The 15,486-nt window shown below is 34.8% G+C and overlaps 1 protein-coding gene across 3 annotated transcripts in view; it reads left to right on the top strand.

Moving 5' to 3' along the window:
- The first annotated feature begins 13,326 nt into the window (after nucleotides 1-13,326).
- Nucleotides 13,327-15,486, top strand: part of cdk6 (cyclin-dependent kinase 6) — a 315,746-nt gene continuing 313,586 nt past the window's right edge. The window contains exon 1 of one of the 3 annotated variants that reach the window (XM_041183679.1): nucleotides 13,327-13,516. The gene's annotated coding sequence lies outside the window, so the exon portion shown is untranslated. Of the gene's footprint in view, nucleotides 13,517-14,890; nucleotides 15,140-15,209; nucleotides 15,433-15,486 lie in introns of those variants that run through there. The other 2 variants (XM_041183681.1, XM_041183678.1) reach the window with 2 other exon arrangements.

Here is a 15,486-nt window from a genome sequence, read left to right as displayed (position 1 = left end):
CTAGAATGTGGGGAGCCTGAGAGGAAGTTTGGCCAATGGGTTAGGGGAATGAAGGGAAGTGGCAGAGGGACTTGATCAGATGGTCTCAATCTTCATGACAAAGAAATCCATGAGCTCCTTGCACTTGTTGGAGATGAGGGTGGAAGAGACAGGGGAAGGTTTTAAGAGGACAGTTTGCAGTAGGGGAATGAGCCAGGGTTTACCTTTGTATTTAAGAGTGATCCTGGAATAGTGAGCAGATTTAGCAGACAAGAGCAGGACATAATAGTTTCTGCCAATGCAAAAACTGATCAAGAACTAAATAAAACTGTCCTATGAGGTTCATATAATACACAATTAAAATGATATACTTTGGAATAATTTTAAGGCAGTAATGTCAGTCCAGATTCAAAGGATAATTGAGCTTTGCTCTGTTTATGATATTATCCTAACCGTTCAATAATAATCTGTCTTTGAATCATTCCCATGCTCCCATTATCCTATGAAATATTTCTAATTAAATATAAAAAGGCTTTAGGATATATAATGTGTAAAACTTAAGGTTATCCATTTTGGTTTAATTTATAAATAATAGAATGAAAGAGATCCAATTTCATTATTCTTTTCCTAGAACTTAGTTCATATTAGTAATCATTTGAATTATGATAAACATAATTCACAAAAACATCACATCCAAACAATAACTATTCAACAAGAATGATGAAAGTTGTTAAAATACTTGTAATACAAGTATTGTGCAATAACATTATCAGTTATGAAGAAAGATTAAACTTGTTTCTCTCACCACATATGTTACTTGACCTACAAAACATTTTCAGCTTTTTCTGTTTTAATTTGCTTCAGATCTCAGAATTTAATTTCAGCTGAAGCTTTACTGCGGCTGAGAGTAAATTTGCAAAACACTTCTCCTTGATTAAAGGAAGGTGGTATATACTGTACTGGTACAGTTCTATCATTTCCACATTAACCTAATGTTACAATCAGGTGAGGAGGGGTTGAATGGCTCCCCTCTTTTCCCACTCCTCGTTAGACTAGAACAGTTTATTTTTAAAGCCAATTCAGTGAGAGTTTAACTGTTTACATGCTGTGACTATAAAAGAAAGACACAGATTTTTAAAATTTTTTGAAAAAAAAGGATAGTTTTATGAGATAGAGAGGGTCACACAGAAATCTTGGTTTTTCAACATGCCATTTGTTTATGCTGGTCTGTGCAGAAAACAGCTGCTTAAACAACCCAACCCATAAGGTTAGCTGGCTTGTCACATGACCCTTTCTCTCCAGCTTCCCAGTTACCCCAAATATGGTCATAGTATATTAATTCCAGGTGCATGGCTTATTTGATTAGATGTCTGAACAAATTCCTTTCATAGCCAGAGTTCCATTGTCCAAGTGATTGCCTCTAATAGTTTGTCTGCACCCAGTTGATTGTCTGGATGCTTTGCTAATGAGCAGGAGATTTCCCCCATTCATACTCCTTCAAGCCAATTGTTCTTGGTGAGATTTTGCAAACAGGTTGACTCTACCTCATGACCTTGGAGTGTAGAAGGTATGGTGATGCAAATATGCAGCCATCTTTGACTGTGATTTCAAATCCTTGGAATGTGGCTTTAGTCTTTTTTAAAAACTTAATTAGTGGTTTCCAGCCAGTAAGTTCACTAAGTCATTTCTTATAAAGCATAGTTTCACAACACTAATTAAATGAAATATTTGGTTAATTGATGCTGTTGTAAATATCTAGTTCATAATTCATATATTTTAGAGTATAATTTTTAGTTTTAGGAATTAAAGCTTTAACTGTAGATAAATGGGGGCATCTGCTTTAAAAATTAATAAACAACTTTCATGTAAAGGCAAACTAAATAAGCCTATGTTTAATTAACCTGTGCTTAGCTTACAAGGTCAGAGTTAATACTGAAAAATGAATGATTCATCTATAAGCTTGTAATGGAGACAGAAGTTCTGGAGGTAAGGTAATAAAACTCCATTAGAAATATAACTTGTTCATGTGGGTTACAGAATCAGAGTTATGCTGAAAGTAAAATTTCTTGTTTATATTTCTGTTTGAGACTATCCCAAATATTATCATAGAGATGGGCTGTGGGGGTAGAAAGTTAGCTTGTATTAATTATCTGGATGTTTGCTCAGGAAGCAGGTAGTTGTAGTTTTGCTTTTGTGTGGACTGCATCCCACTGGCTGGAAAGAACAAATAGGAGATAACTGTTAGTCAGGTCTGCATTATAAGCAGAGAAAATACTAAATTTATCATTCACCGCACAGAATATGGGTAGGACTCAAGCTCAGTTTAGAATTCATGAGGGAAAATGAATTTGGAAGATTTGCCTAGCTCAAAGCATGAGGAAGAAATCTACAGTGGTCCATGCAGATCCTTGTGGCAGAAGACAGTTTGCAGTTAGTTTGGAAGCAGTCAGCTTGGAACAGGCAGAAAGATAATATCTGCCAGGAATTGGGAATCAGCTGTGGGATCAGCAGCTGTACATAAACTGTCAGAGCATAGAAGACCATTACAAAACAGGTGTGTTCCTGAGGTTTAAGTCCCTAAGTAAGAGTGCAGTGAAGCCTAAGTTTGAGCTCAAAGGTTCACAGAGAATTTGGAAGATTGCTTATCTCAAAGCTGATGAAAGGATCCCCATGAAGTTTCATACCTCGCAGAATTGCTGGAACGCTGAGGAGAAATCAAAGTGACTTCCAGGGGTCTGTGACATACCTTGCAGGTTGATCCCTAAAGAAGTGAATGAGCCTTCAATAGGGTTGTAATGTATAGGGGAATTCTTGGGGGAAGTAAAAAAGTAGAACTGAATTAATATCAAAAGTAACTGTAAACTGTAGTGTTAATAGTGTTTGCTCTCTTTAATTCTTATTTACAATAAAAAAATATATGTTTGTTTAAAAATGAGAAATCAGCGGCGTAATTCTATCAGTTAATTATGGGGTGTTCGGATTTCAGTTTAAACATTAATACTCCTTAGCAAAATTGTAAATATGCATATTACTCTTTTGCATTTTTCTGTTACATATCTCAGCACAAACTGGAATACCACTGTATATCATTGGACGCATTTTGTGATGTACGTAATATGTTGTAGCACAAATATAATGGCTCGGAATTTCTAATGTGGTGCATTTTTCCCAAAGTCATAACTTAGACTGTTGTATTCCCCAACCTTTCAATAGTGAATTTATGACAAAGCTTTCTGGAAAAACCATTTAAAAACACCACAGCGAGTATAGAAACAACTTAGAATTGAAGCAGCCAATGGACATCTCTATTCCAACAGGAGTACTGTAGTCTGAACACATGGCTCAAGTTGACAATGACCTACTTTCTTTTCTTGAAAATTATATGTTAAATGAGTCAAAATAAGATAAAAGCAAAAAACCGCGGATGCTAGAAATCCAAAACAAAAATAAACTGGCAGACCTGCTGAGTTTTTCCAGGTATTTTTATTTTTGTGTTAAATGAGTCTTTATATTTATCTTAAGAAACAAAAAGTGATTTAATTTGTGAGAGCTGACTAGATATGAACAACTAAAGCCTGTTTTAATTCACCTTTAGTACAATGTGCATCTCTTCAAAAACTCCTAGTAGGTGCACTCAACAAGAATATTAAACTATCCATGGAACCAAACTTTTTATGTGCCAATCCAATTTCAAAGCCCTTCTTAAATATAAAAATGCAATATTATGAGGTTTTGGAAATTATTTTTGCACAACAATAAATTATTTGCCTAGTTTTCCCTATAATGCATGACATTCCCTGTTGATGGTTTTAAACGTATTCCAGGAGTGAATTCTGGTTGGAGAAAGATAGCCATAGAGTAAACAACTATCTTCTGAGGTCCACTCTTACTGTTAATTGCACAGAGTCTTGGTAGTCATAAAATAAATATGGAATTGTTTTAGAAGAATGTATGAAAATAAAATGAATTCAAAACCAAGAAATGGTCCCGCCACCTGAAAATAAACTATCAGAAAATTCCAATAAACTAGCCAATCAAGGAAATTTGCCATTGCTAATGCTTTGAATGGAAGTTTTTAAATTAACTTTTAACAATTTGGATGAAGGGTATTGCTGGAGCAGTGCAGAGACCAGTAGGTTTTGGCATGTAATTAGTAATGGCAGAAGTCACTTGTGGCAAAATTTCTTGGACTTTCAACATTATAATGGGGCATGTTTTCAAGTCAATTTGGGCTAAGGTTACAATTTTAAGGTTGAACAGCATCAGGTAGACAAGTACTTTGTTTTGCTATACAAATTATCAATCAAATATGAATAAATCTCAAATCCCAATAGACATTATAATACAATAGAAGTGAGCCTAAAACAATTACAATCATATTATGTGTATAACAACAACAATGACTCATATTTATACATTGCCTTTTATGTAGGACAAATGTCTCAAGGCACTTCAGAGAGGCATGTAGAAAATATGAGCATCAAACCAAAGGAGGAAACACAAGAATGGGAGTTTTTAATTTGAGGTGTTGGGGAACTGGGAGCCAATAGAGATCAGTGAGGACAGAGGCAATAGGTGAGCAGAAGTTGGTGCCTTTGAAGACAGGGCAGCAGAGTTTCACATGAGCTGAGGTTTATGGTGGGTGGAGAATTCCAGGAGAGTATTATAATAGGTGGATCTAGAGGCATCAACATAGAGAGATTCAGCAACAGATGGTCTAAGACAGGAGAAGAGATGAATGATGTTACAGAAGGGGATGTGGCCATCTTTATGAAAGATAGAATATAAGATCCAATAGGACAACTTCCAAACATAAGGGATTTAGAGGCATGAAAGTATCAGTTATCAATGTAGACTAACAAATTATATGCTTTATATAACTATATCTGGTTATATAGGATATGAAAATCATTGTTATCTGTTTTCTTTAAATAGTAAAATTAAGTACTCTATTAAAATATTTTAATGATATTTGTCATGATAGAAATTGGTATTTGATGAAAAATGGTGTGAAATAGCAGCAATGTCAAGCTCCCTAGTAGTGTTCCAACATGCAGCCTTAGCTCCCAATCTACAAGCAACACATTTCACTGAACTGAAATTCTTTCATTCTTCATTATTATAACCCAGATATCTCAGATCTGAGGCTGGTATAATTATCATTTTGCATTGTTGACTTTTGTCACCTAAATGCTACGTTCTCCACAGATGCAGAACAATTTTACTAATCCCTATGCCAGTATCACAAAACAGAATTCTGAATGTGTCAGTAACTGTTCAATAAATAATAGCAAAATAAATCTGTGGGTGCAATATCATAGCCTTATCTCTACATTATATGGAGGTGAATTTCCATAGAGGTTCTTTTGGTGGTCGGCTGTAACTTTGTGGGGAGAACAGCAGAAACTCTGAAAAATGGAGTAAAAGGTTTTAATGCTATTTTTCTGGGGCTCCTGAGGTTCTTCTGCTAATGTTATGGTGGATGAGCAGCAGAAACACCACAGAGATTTACTCCCAAAATTTCAAATGTTTACCTAAATGTTGCTTTAGTAAAATGCATAACTAAAACCAATTTTTGTTACTGTTATTTTGCCCCATTGCCCTAATTTAACTGCAGCACCAATTATTTTTTCTCATCACCTATTCTGGATTTTCATGGATTCACTAAATTTTGTATTGATTTTGTGATCTACAATTATTTTACCATTATTTTGTTAGCAATTTATGATGGTGATACATATACCATATAAGCATGAGAAGATTTGGTGAGAAGATTTATACCTTGAAAATGTCAAACATGAAATAATTGTAAGGGTCAAAAATAGACTATGGAAGTAATATATGTAGAAACACTTTTAAAGTGTTTAAAGAAACAATTTAAAATTTTTTACTGACATACATATTCGCTAGTAAAGTAATTGTGCCAGCTACAAGGCAATTTTTTTTAAAAAAACTAATCTTATAAATTGAAATATAAGGTTTTTGAAAAATGTGAACTAAAGTGCATTTCAATAATTGGTAGTTGATAGTAATACCAATGATTGTCAACTTTACACTTCACAGAGCTTACTGGAGCTTACAAAAACATTTTGAAATGAGATTATGTGGATTTTTCAACTTTATACCTTGCTACTAGATAGCAGCTTTAAAGATTACGTCCATGGAGAGAAGAATCATACATTTAACACTGGGATTAATACACCACAATTATGTTTGTGATCTTCTTTACATAAGAAATAAGAAATAGGAACAGGAGTAGGCAATTCAGCTCCTGAAATCTGCACCACCAATCATTAAGACCATGGCTGATCTGATTGTGGACTTAACTCCACTTTCCTACCTGCCCCCCATAATCCAAGACTTCCTTGACAATCAAAAATTTGTCTGTAGCTCAACCTTGAATATACTCAATGACCCAGCCTCCACTGCTTGCTAGGGAAGAGAATTCAAAACATTAGCCAACCTCTGAGAGAAGAAATTCCTCCTCATCTCTGTCTTAAATGGGAGGCTCCTTATTTTGAAACTGTACACCATAGTCCTACGTTCTGTCTTGAAGGAAAACATCCTCTCAGCATTTGCACTTTCAAAACCCTCAGACACTTATATGTTTCAATAAGATCAACTCTCATTTTTCTTAACTCCAATGAGTATAGACCCAAACTGCTCAACCATTCCTCATAATGCAAATTCCTTATCCCAGGAATCAGCCTAGTGAACCTTCTCTGAAATGCTTCCAATGCAATTATGTCCCTCCTTAATAAGGTGACCAAAGCTGTACACAGTACTCCAGGTGGTGGTCTCTTGAATGTCCTGTACGTTGTAGCAAGACTTTCCTACTTTTATACTTCATCCTCCTTGCAATTAAGGTCAACATTCCGTTTGCCTTCCCAATAACTTGCTGTACTTACATGCTGACGTTTTGTGATTCGTGTAGAAGGACACACAAGTTCCTCTGCATCACAGAATTCTGCAGTCTTTCTCTATTTAAATAATAATATTCTGTTTTAATGTTTAAATTAATGTAATAAAAAACAATGAATTTAATAAAGGTTGTAAATAACATGGCATCTACAAAATTATAGGATTATAAGAGAATAATTGTGAATAAAATTTTTCAAGTGTGGGATTGAGTTTGCTGAAGTTAACTAAAGTTTTACTTGTTTTGCCGTGAATCAATATTCACCAATGAGCTACTTATACAGAGAACTCATCAAAGGTAAAGTGGATAAAAGGATATGCAAGCCATTTTACGATATGTATTTGCAACATTGATTGAAGGATAATTTGTCTTTCAATTGTTTTCTCCAAGTATTGGATATTCATATTTCACAAATTGCTAAAAATTTCCAGGTAAACTTTGTTCCCTTTTAATGATCTAAACAAAACATTTGCTGAAAAGTGAATTTTTTTGATGATTTAGGAAGCAGGACAATTATAAATAAATCAGCAACATAATGTTGATTAATGACTGATTATAAATAAAAGGCATTTACTCATAATGTTCCTAGGTTTCAAACTCTGAATATATTTTTTAAAAGCCATGAAGAAGAAAAATAAAGTGATAGTAAAACTAAGAAAACATGTTTAATATTTTTAGCAGGCTGTATAATAATCAAATAAAAAAGTAAACAGTTGCAGATACTACTTACCTAAAACAGAACAAGAAAATGTTGGAATTGGTCAGCAGGTCAGTCAGCATTTATGGAGAGAACAAAGGAATTAACCTTTCTAGTGTGTTGTACCTTTCACCTAACTAGTTTTGACAAATGATCCACACCCAAAACATTATTTCTGTCTGACCTACTGAGGGTTTACAGTATTTTCTGTTGTGCAACAATTAAGTCTTGTTAAGTAATTTGAACAAACAAAAGTAATTTCCCTAAGGAGGTATTAGATTCCAACTTTCACCATCCTACTTGAAGGGAGTCAACCTTTGGAAATATCTCTTTTCAGCAAGATTAAGAAATAAGATACAAAATAAAAATCAAATTGAAAAGAAGTTAGAATATTTAGCTATGTGTATGCAATTAGACACCTTAGCTGAATTCAGCCAAAATAAAACTACAAAACAAATAACAAGGCATTGAATAAGCATGAACTATACAAAGCAATAAAAATAAGAAAGTAATTTTCAGTTTGTTTAAATTAATTGAAGTTGTTTATCCCTCACTTATGAGACCAGCCTTAATTCCATAAAGCAATAATTTGAATATTATCAATATATTCCAATGCTTTCAGAAAATGCCAAATGTAATTTTATCTATAGACAGGTCGAAGAAGGTTAAAGAACAGTGAGATTTCATTATATCATATAATCAGGTTCAAGTGATTTACCATATTAGATGCAAGTACATCAGGCATATTTGCAACATTGGAATTATTAGATATTGAAGAACCTTAGAAACATTACATTTCAAAGATATTTTAAACTGTACATTAAACAATGAGGATAAATGTTGTATTTGCTCACTTGTTTTCATGTTTATAAGGACGGAATTTTGAATATAGGTTGAACAGAGAACATAATACTAAACCTTATTCAGTCATTAAATGGCTCGTTCTTGTACAATTTAATAGATTTCATTCTAGGAACATAAACAGAACTGAGGAAACTAATGTCATAAACAGTGAAAGATATTCATTCTACATGTCTCCATATTTGAAAATTCCTTATTTAATTACATGCTATACAAACACTGCATGTTAACACTACAGCTAGCTTAAAGAAGAAATTTCTCTTACACTGTAAAATGAAGCAATTCATCTTTTATGGTAAATTCCCCAAAATGTTCATATGGTTATGGATGTTTAGAAACACTAATTGCCTTTCATCCATCCATAAATGGCATCCAAATCAGACCAAACACTTTTTTCAACAGGAAATATTTCAAGATCAGAGAGATTTTTCAAGAATGAGGAATAGGACATTGCATCTTTGACACATTAGCCTGCATTTACAAAATACTTTCATTGGTTATAAATAAACCGAGTTTCTAATTATCATGAATTATTTTGTGTGGGGGCTGGGGGCAGGTATGACCTGAAGCCAAAGCCTATAATATTGATCTGCAACATGAAATTCTTTCTGTGCCCAACCAATCCTAAGTTTTTATGAAGAAAACTTTGTAGAAATATTTATTTCTAATCACTAAGCATATAGAAATTTAGCAAAAGAAAGAAGGATTGTTCCTATTAGATAACAAAGTGTTTAGTTGTACAGATTTATAAGTGTTGGAGTACAGTAATTGTGGGCATAACAAACTTAAAAGGCACTTGATAGTAATGAAAATACTATGCATTAAAATGCATGCCTGTAATGATTAATTTATGAAAGTTTAATTCTTCATTTAATTAATTATTAGGATTATTATAAGCATTATGTGTAAATATATGTGTGTGAGTCATCAGTTGTTTAGAATACAGTAGGTTTTGGATTTTCCAAAACTGTCAAATAATGGAAATGTCAATTCTATTTTCCACTTTACTTCTTTCAATATTTGAATAAATTATCAACTGTTTATTTCACTATGCTTTGTACTATTATTTTTATATTGTGCATGTAATGTATATTTATATTTTATGAGTGTTGTAGGAAATACTGTTCAGAATGGAATTATTTGACCCCTCTACTATTTGACACCTCTGTAATACCCAAAACACAGATAGTGTTATACATCAAAAATATGTACAAATATACACATACTACTAATCTTTAATAAAAGGCAATAAAATTACATAAATCACTCATTCAAAGGGTATATTCTAATTCATAATATTTCAGTTTATAATAGTAGTTGTGACAGAGCAAAATATTGTTTATGCAGTTCTGGTTCAAAACTTGAAATGAAAGATCTTTCCAACATCTGCTGAGTTAACAATCAGCACTGAACTCTGCTAAGGTAACAATCAGCAGAGAAATAAATGACTTATATGTACCCAGCCATTCATCCTTAACAAAGAAGCTGGAGACCAAACACATCATTAAATCAATTTACCCATCTTATAGGATGTAATGTGTCAGTAAATTATTTTTTTTACGTTGTTGCTAAAGATCAGAATAAAAACAACTCAAAATCCAAATGCCAAGTTTATTTAGGGTTTGTTTCACAACCAAATTACTTATTCTGACTACACAACAGATTAAAATAGCCTGTTTTTCGAAATCAGTGCTTATTTATATCCTAGATTTTTGGCCTCTGTAAAACAAAATTGGCAACTTAATCTAAAACATTTACAGCCATGTTTCAAAACAGCTTGATGGCAATGAAAGTTACACCTTCTAATGGAATTGACCTTAATTCAATTATTTCATTTAGAATGTCAAATGAGAATAAATGTGATAAATATCTGCTTCTTTACAGTGAAAAGGAGAGGCAAGTTATATTAATCACATTTACATCCACTAAATACACTATGAAGATAATTTAAGGCATATTCATGAATAATGCTGATGTATTGTTGCAGCTCAGCTTTCTATGTTATCTATAGAATTCACTTTGTGTAGCTGAAATATGATAATTTTAGAGGATAAAAAGCATACCACAAACATTTGGTGTTGACATGCACATTAAACATTATTTATTGCTGCATGTAAGTAAAATACAGAAGGCTAGATGGTTACTTTTTCTAAAAACATAGAGTTCTAATTTAAATAGTTTCAAAATGAACACTTTGCTTTCTTTGAAAGTTACAAAGCATTCTAATAGTGGTAAATGATTACAACATGTTTGACAGTTCCAAATCAGAGTCAGTTGTGAGCATATTCCAGGCTCCAAATGATTATTAAACTTACAGAACAGTTGCAATGTCACTGTCACTTTCCTTTTATGATTGTTATTCTCTATTTTTTTAAATTCTGCAACTGATTCTGTAATTACTCTATTACAAGATTAAACATCCAGTTAATTCAATCTATGTCACCACTTTCTTTCATACTCATAAATAGATAAAACTCATATCATATTTTATGTAGTGTGCATGAAAATAGTATTCCTCTTTATCATGTTCATTACATTAATTCCAGAATCTAATCCACTTGTGAATAAGAGGTATGACATCTTTTGTCCTGTATTTAAGAACTACTTTGAACTTTCTCAAATTTTCTCTTTGCTTCATTGTTGGTCTTCAAAAGAAAGGTAAATTAAATGTTCAAAAATGTGAATAAGCAAGGGTATGTCAAACAAATAAAATATTGGGAAAACACAGAACATTAGGTCTGTAATTGAATGCATATTTATAATTTTATTACATTTTAATATGCACAGCATTCACTGAACACATACATCATGATTCATAAATTCAGTATGGTATATTTTCAATGCAATGTGTGCTTTCAAGTATTATTATTCAGGAAGTTGACTAAGCTGTTATTATCATTTCTCCCCCCCCCCCCTCCAAATTTATGAATTCATTTAATTAGGGAATTATTAACTTGCTCATTTTAAAGTTTTCTTATTGAAAATAAGTGACATTGTTTCTCAAAATCAAAAGACTTCTGTAGATTATAAACACCTTTAACAAGAATCAATTATTAAACCAATTTAATACATGTTTGTCATTCTATCTTGTATAAATAATGGAAGCTCCCATTATTGATTTTTAATGCTGCTATGTTCCACAAAGTCTATCAACTCTACGAATGTAAAATTACTTTCCAAATCAGATCTTTTTTAAAAATATATTTGCTCCTATAAGCATTAATATCAATAATGTGAGGCTTGTGTAGAAATGTCACTGACCTCTGCTCTTTGCCCCTGGGAACCTGCCAGGATCTTTGTGGGGCAGAAGGGGGTGTGGAGAAAGAGGAGGAAAGGTCAGTTGCATCAATACAGGAACTACACTTTATCAATAACTTTGGATTCTTCATCAAAAGTTTTAGATGAAACACATTTAAAAAGGTATTTTTCATAGAATCTTTAGATCATGTTTTAAATATAGAAAAATATTGTTGTGTTAAATGTGATCTCTTTGTAACAAACAGTGTAGTGATGTCTTAAAATTATGAGTAAGCTTTTTCTATTTTGCAAATCACATAACATCACAACAGCTTTCAGAAATCGAAAAAGCTTAAGAACTCAAAAAAATTAAATTTATATATTTTATGTATATTTTTAGTTCTGGTTATGAAATACTTTAATGTAATATAAGGCAGTGGAAATAAATAACCAACTAATATTGATATTGAGATTATGTGATACTTAGGTTTGAATGTAACATAAATGTTAATGTTCTTAATAAAAACATAAACAGATACATGTATCACAGTATCTTTACAGTGCAGAAGGAGGCCATTCAACTCATCCAGTCTGCAGTGACTCTCTGAAAGAGCATTCCACCTAGTCCCACTCCCCTGCCTTATCCCAGTAACCTTGCACATTCATGTGTTAATTTTGTATTTTGTATCAGATGAATGTATTTACTAAATCTTCAACTCAATGTTAAATCAACGAGAGACTCCCACTTTCACAAAATGATTATGCCCCCCACCCCCCCAAGCTTATTTTGAAAAATAGTGCTTTGCAGTTTATATATGCTATTTACAACTGATGTCAACAATTCAACTATTATACATTTGCCTAGGGTCTTTAAAGAAATAACAATTGATTAATTCCTACAAACTTCTAAAACAACATTTCAAACTGTTTTGCGTGATTTCAGGAAAGTAAAAACGACACAAGCTTTTAAGTGTTTTACCATTTAGGTTTTTCTACACATTGCCACAGACGTGCACTATTCATTTTCCTCCTCTCACTTTTCATTTCAACATTGTTGTAAACTATAAACAGGAAATCTGGACCAAAGACTTACCAAAAAAGACCCCTCCAGCCACAATACTATCTTAACGTGCCAATTACGAATGTGTCTTTTCAGAAAAAAAGGTGCGGATTAAATTGATCTCTGGAGTGTAGATTATTTTGAATACTGTAACTGCAGCGATAAGGTCAGGCTGGAATCTTGTTTCTGATTTTATATATGTACATATACACATATAAATCATCATGACACATAAATGAGCAATCTTTGAAGTTTTTTTCCGGAGAAATAAACCGATTCACGTTTCCTGGAATGGAGCAATTTTTAAACAAATTCTAGGTTTTCAATGCAGGTATTGATGTTTTACCCCCCTCTGGCCCCACTTGATTAGTGCAGTTTGGCCTCAATAACCTTAAAGATTTGAATGCTCATGTAAATTGAGTAATGAGCTGTAGTGTTTGAACTTAGAAAATGCTCAATCTTTCTTCCACTGTAAGTTAAATCTATATTTTTTATAATTATAGTTTGCTGCTGATATTCTGCAACGTGATCTATTTCCCTTTAAGTATTGTGGGTAAAAGAGCTACTGTATGACAGACCCTTTGGACGTGTTGGTTTGGAGAAAGTAAACGTTGTGCTGTTGGTTCAGTTCTGCCCTGTTTACTGATTATTTGCGTAGGGTATAAACTGGTTACTTTCACATCACTTTCGGGGGCAAAGGAGCAAAATCCGTTGCTGGCAACGTTGGCAAGGGCAAAATGAGTTGGAAGTAACAGGATATACGGTACGTATGTATCGTGAACTTTATCACTTATGAATGTTGTTCGCATTATACTTTGCAAGTTCACGATCACGATTATATTGTTCAATTCCAACACTTTTGCAAGCGTATGAAACAAAAGGGTCGGAATCCAGCGGGACAGCAGCCAAGGTTTTAACTGGTTTAACTTTTCCAAAGTTAACTAAACTGAACCGTTAGCATGTTGTGATCCAGGAAGCAAGATTGGAGTTTTTCGTGTTTTTTTCTTAATGAGGAGAAAGTGTGTTGTTGGTTGGTGGCGGGGAGAGGAGGGGGTGGGGAAGGAAGCTTATCTTGCGTTGTGTAGTCTTAAGTTTCTTTTCCTTTCGGCTGCTGGAACTTGACAGTGAGAAACGAAAGGTTCATTGAGCTGAGAGTGCGAGAGAGAGAGAGAGTGAATGAGTGAGTTGGGAAGAGAAAAAGGCCAGGCGGCGTTTCGCCTTTGTTGTTTGAGGAATGCGGAAATGTTGATGCTCTGTGTCAACTGCTGAAGGGGGGTCACATTCAGGCGTCGTGGGAAAGAAAAGGCAGCACCGCTGCTCTCTGCTCTCTCTTTTTCTCTGACAAGGGCTAGAGGCGGGGAGGGGGAACAAATCCTCTGGATAAAAAGAGAAAGAGGCAAAGGGTGGGGGTGAGGGGAAAACTCCACGCCCAGCCTCCAGATATATGTACACACTGCTCTGATTGGCAATATATGTTGGCTTGACGAGTTTTGCAGATTATATGGTTTGCGCCGACCTTTTTTTCGTTTTTGCCACGAATTGCAATTCACCACCTCCTCCCCACCCCAATCCTCGACGATGGATATCCTCGTTTACACGCTGCAAAGTGTGGAACATCTACCTGTGTGGCCCAGTTTGTAGCGATCAGGGCTGTCCGCCCCACACTGCTGAGGGTGTTTTTTTAAAAAAAATAAGTGCAGGGCTTTAGCTTGACCATAGTTTTAATAACCGAAACTGCGTCCAAGCGGGCGATCTTTGAATATATATTTATAAACAGGTACATTGTTTTGGTTAAATAAGTCCTCGATCTTGGACGGATTGTTAAATATTTATACACATTATATATAATATATATCTAAAGCTGCATCGTGTCTCGAGCGTGGGATCTTGAGTCTCACATAAAATGCTCTTGGTAGCAAATGGAATGGAGCCGAAGTTGATTGCTGATAAATGGATTGTTCACCTGATTTAAGCATTTGCCTTGTTTCGCAGAGTCCCACAAACGTTGCCAAGAGCCCTCAGCTGCTGGCATTGAGGAGCTGGCTGTCAGTCTCGGTGACAGATCGAGATTTGAAAAGAAACGAAAGCCTGTACGGCTGTACCCGTTTCTGTATACTAGAGCTGCGGAAAGTGGTGGGCGCGGCGCTGTCTTTCCCCCTCCTCCCCGGGTACAGTGGATGTGGGAGGGAAATCCTGTGGGAAACGGAGGGATTCAGAGGCTAATCGATGACCCCCCTCCTCCTCTTCTCTCCTTCTCGTCCTCCGCGCCCCCACAATTGAAATTGAAGTCCAAGTGACTGACGGAAAGTAATAGACTATTATTGGAAGTTTGATCAGAGCTGCTTCGGGAGATTATTTGTTTAAGCAGGCGGCTCTCTGACTGCCTGTTAGTTTGAACTATTTGTTTTGTACACAATCTTTTTTTCAGCAGCACGTGTTGAAGGTGGTCGCTGTGCGCATGCTTTGGAAAGCTGGGATCCCGATCGGGCCGCTGCAGTGAGCGGGAGCCGCTCTCAGGCTGCCAGCCAGGGGAGAGGGAGCCTGAACCCGCTTACCCGGGGGGAGTGAGCCGGCGTTCAGGCTGTTTTCCATTCACCGAGGGGCAGCTGGACATCCGTTTTATTGATGTCTTCTAGTGGGAAACCGAGCTTTCCAGGCATCGCTGCACAACTTTTAATGGTACAGCGTCGTCCTCATGACTGGAATCATTAACTTTCTGTCAACTCGGCTGAC

This window comes from Carcharodon carcharias, chromosome 3, assembly GCF_017639515.1.
Source record: "Carcharodon carcharias isolate sCarCar2 chromosome 3, sCarCar2.pri, whole genome shotgun sequence".
Lineage (NCBI taxonomy): Eukaryota > Metazoa > Chordata > Chondrichthyes > Lamniformes > Lamnidae > Carcharodon > Carcharodon carcharias.
Note: the sequence above shows the minus strand (reverse complement) of the source record. Positions and strands in the feature narration are given on the sequence as shown.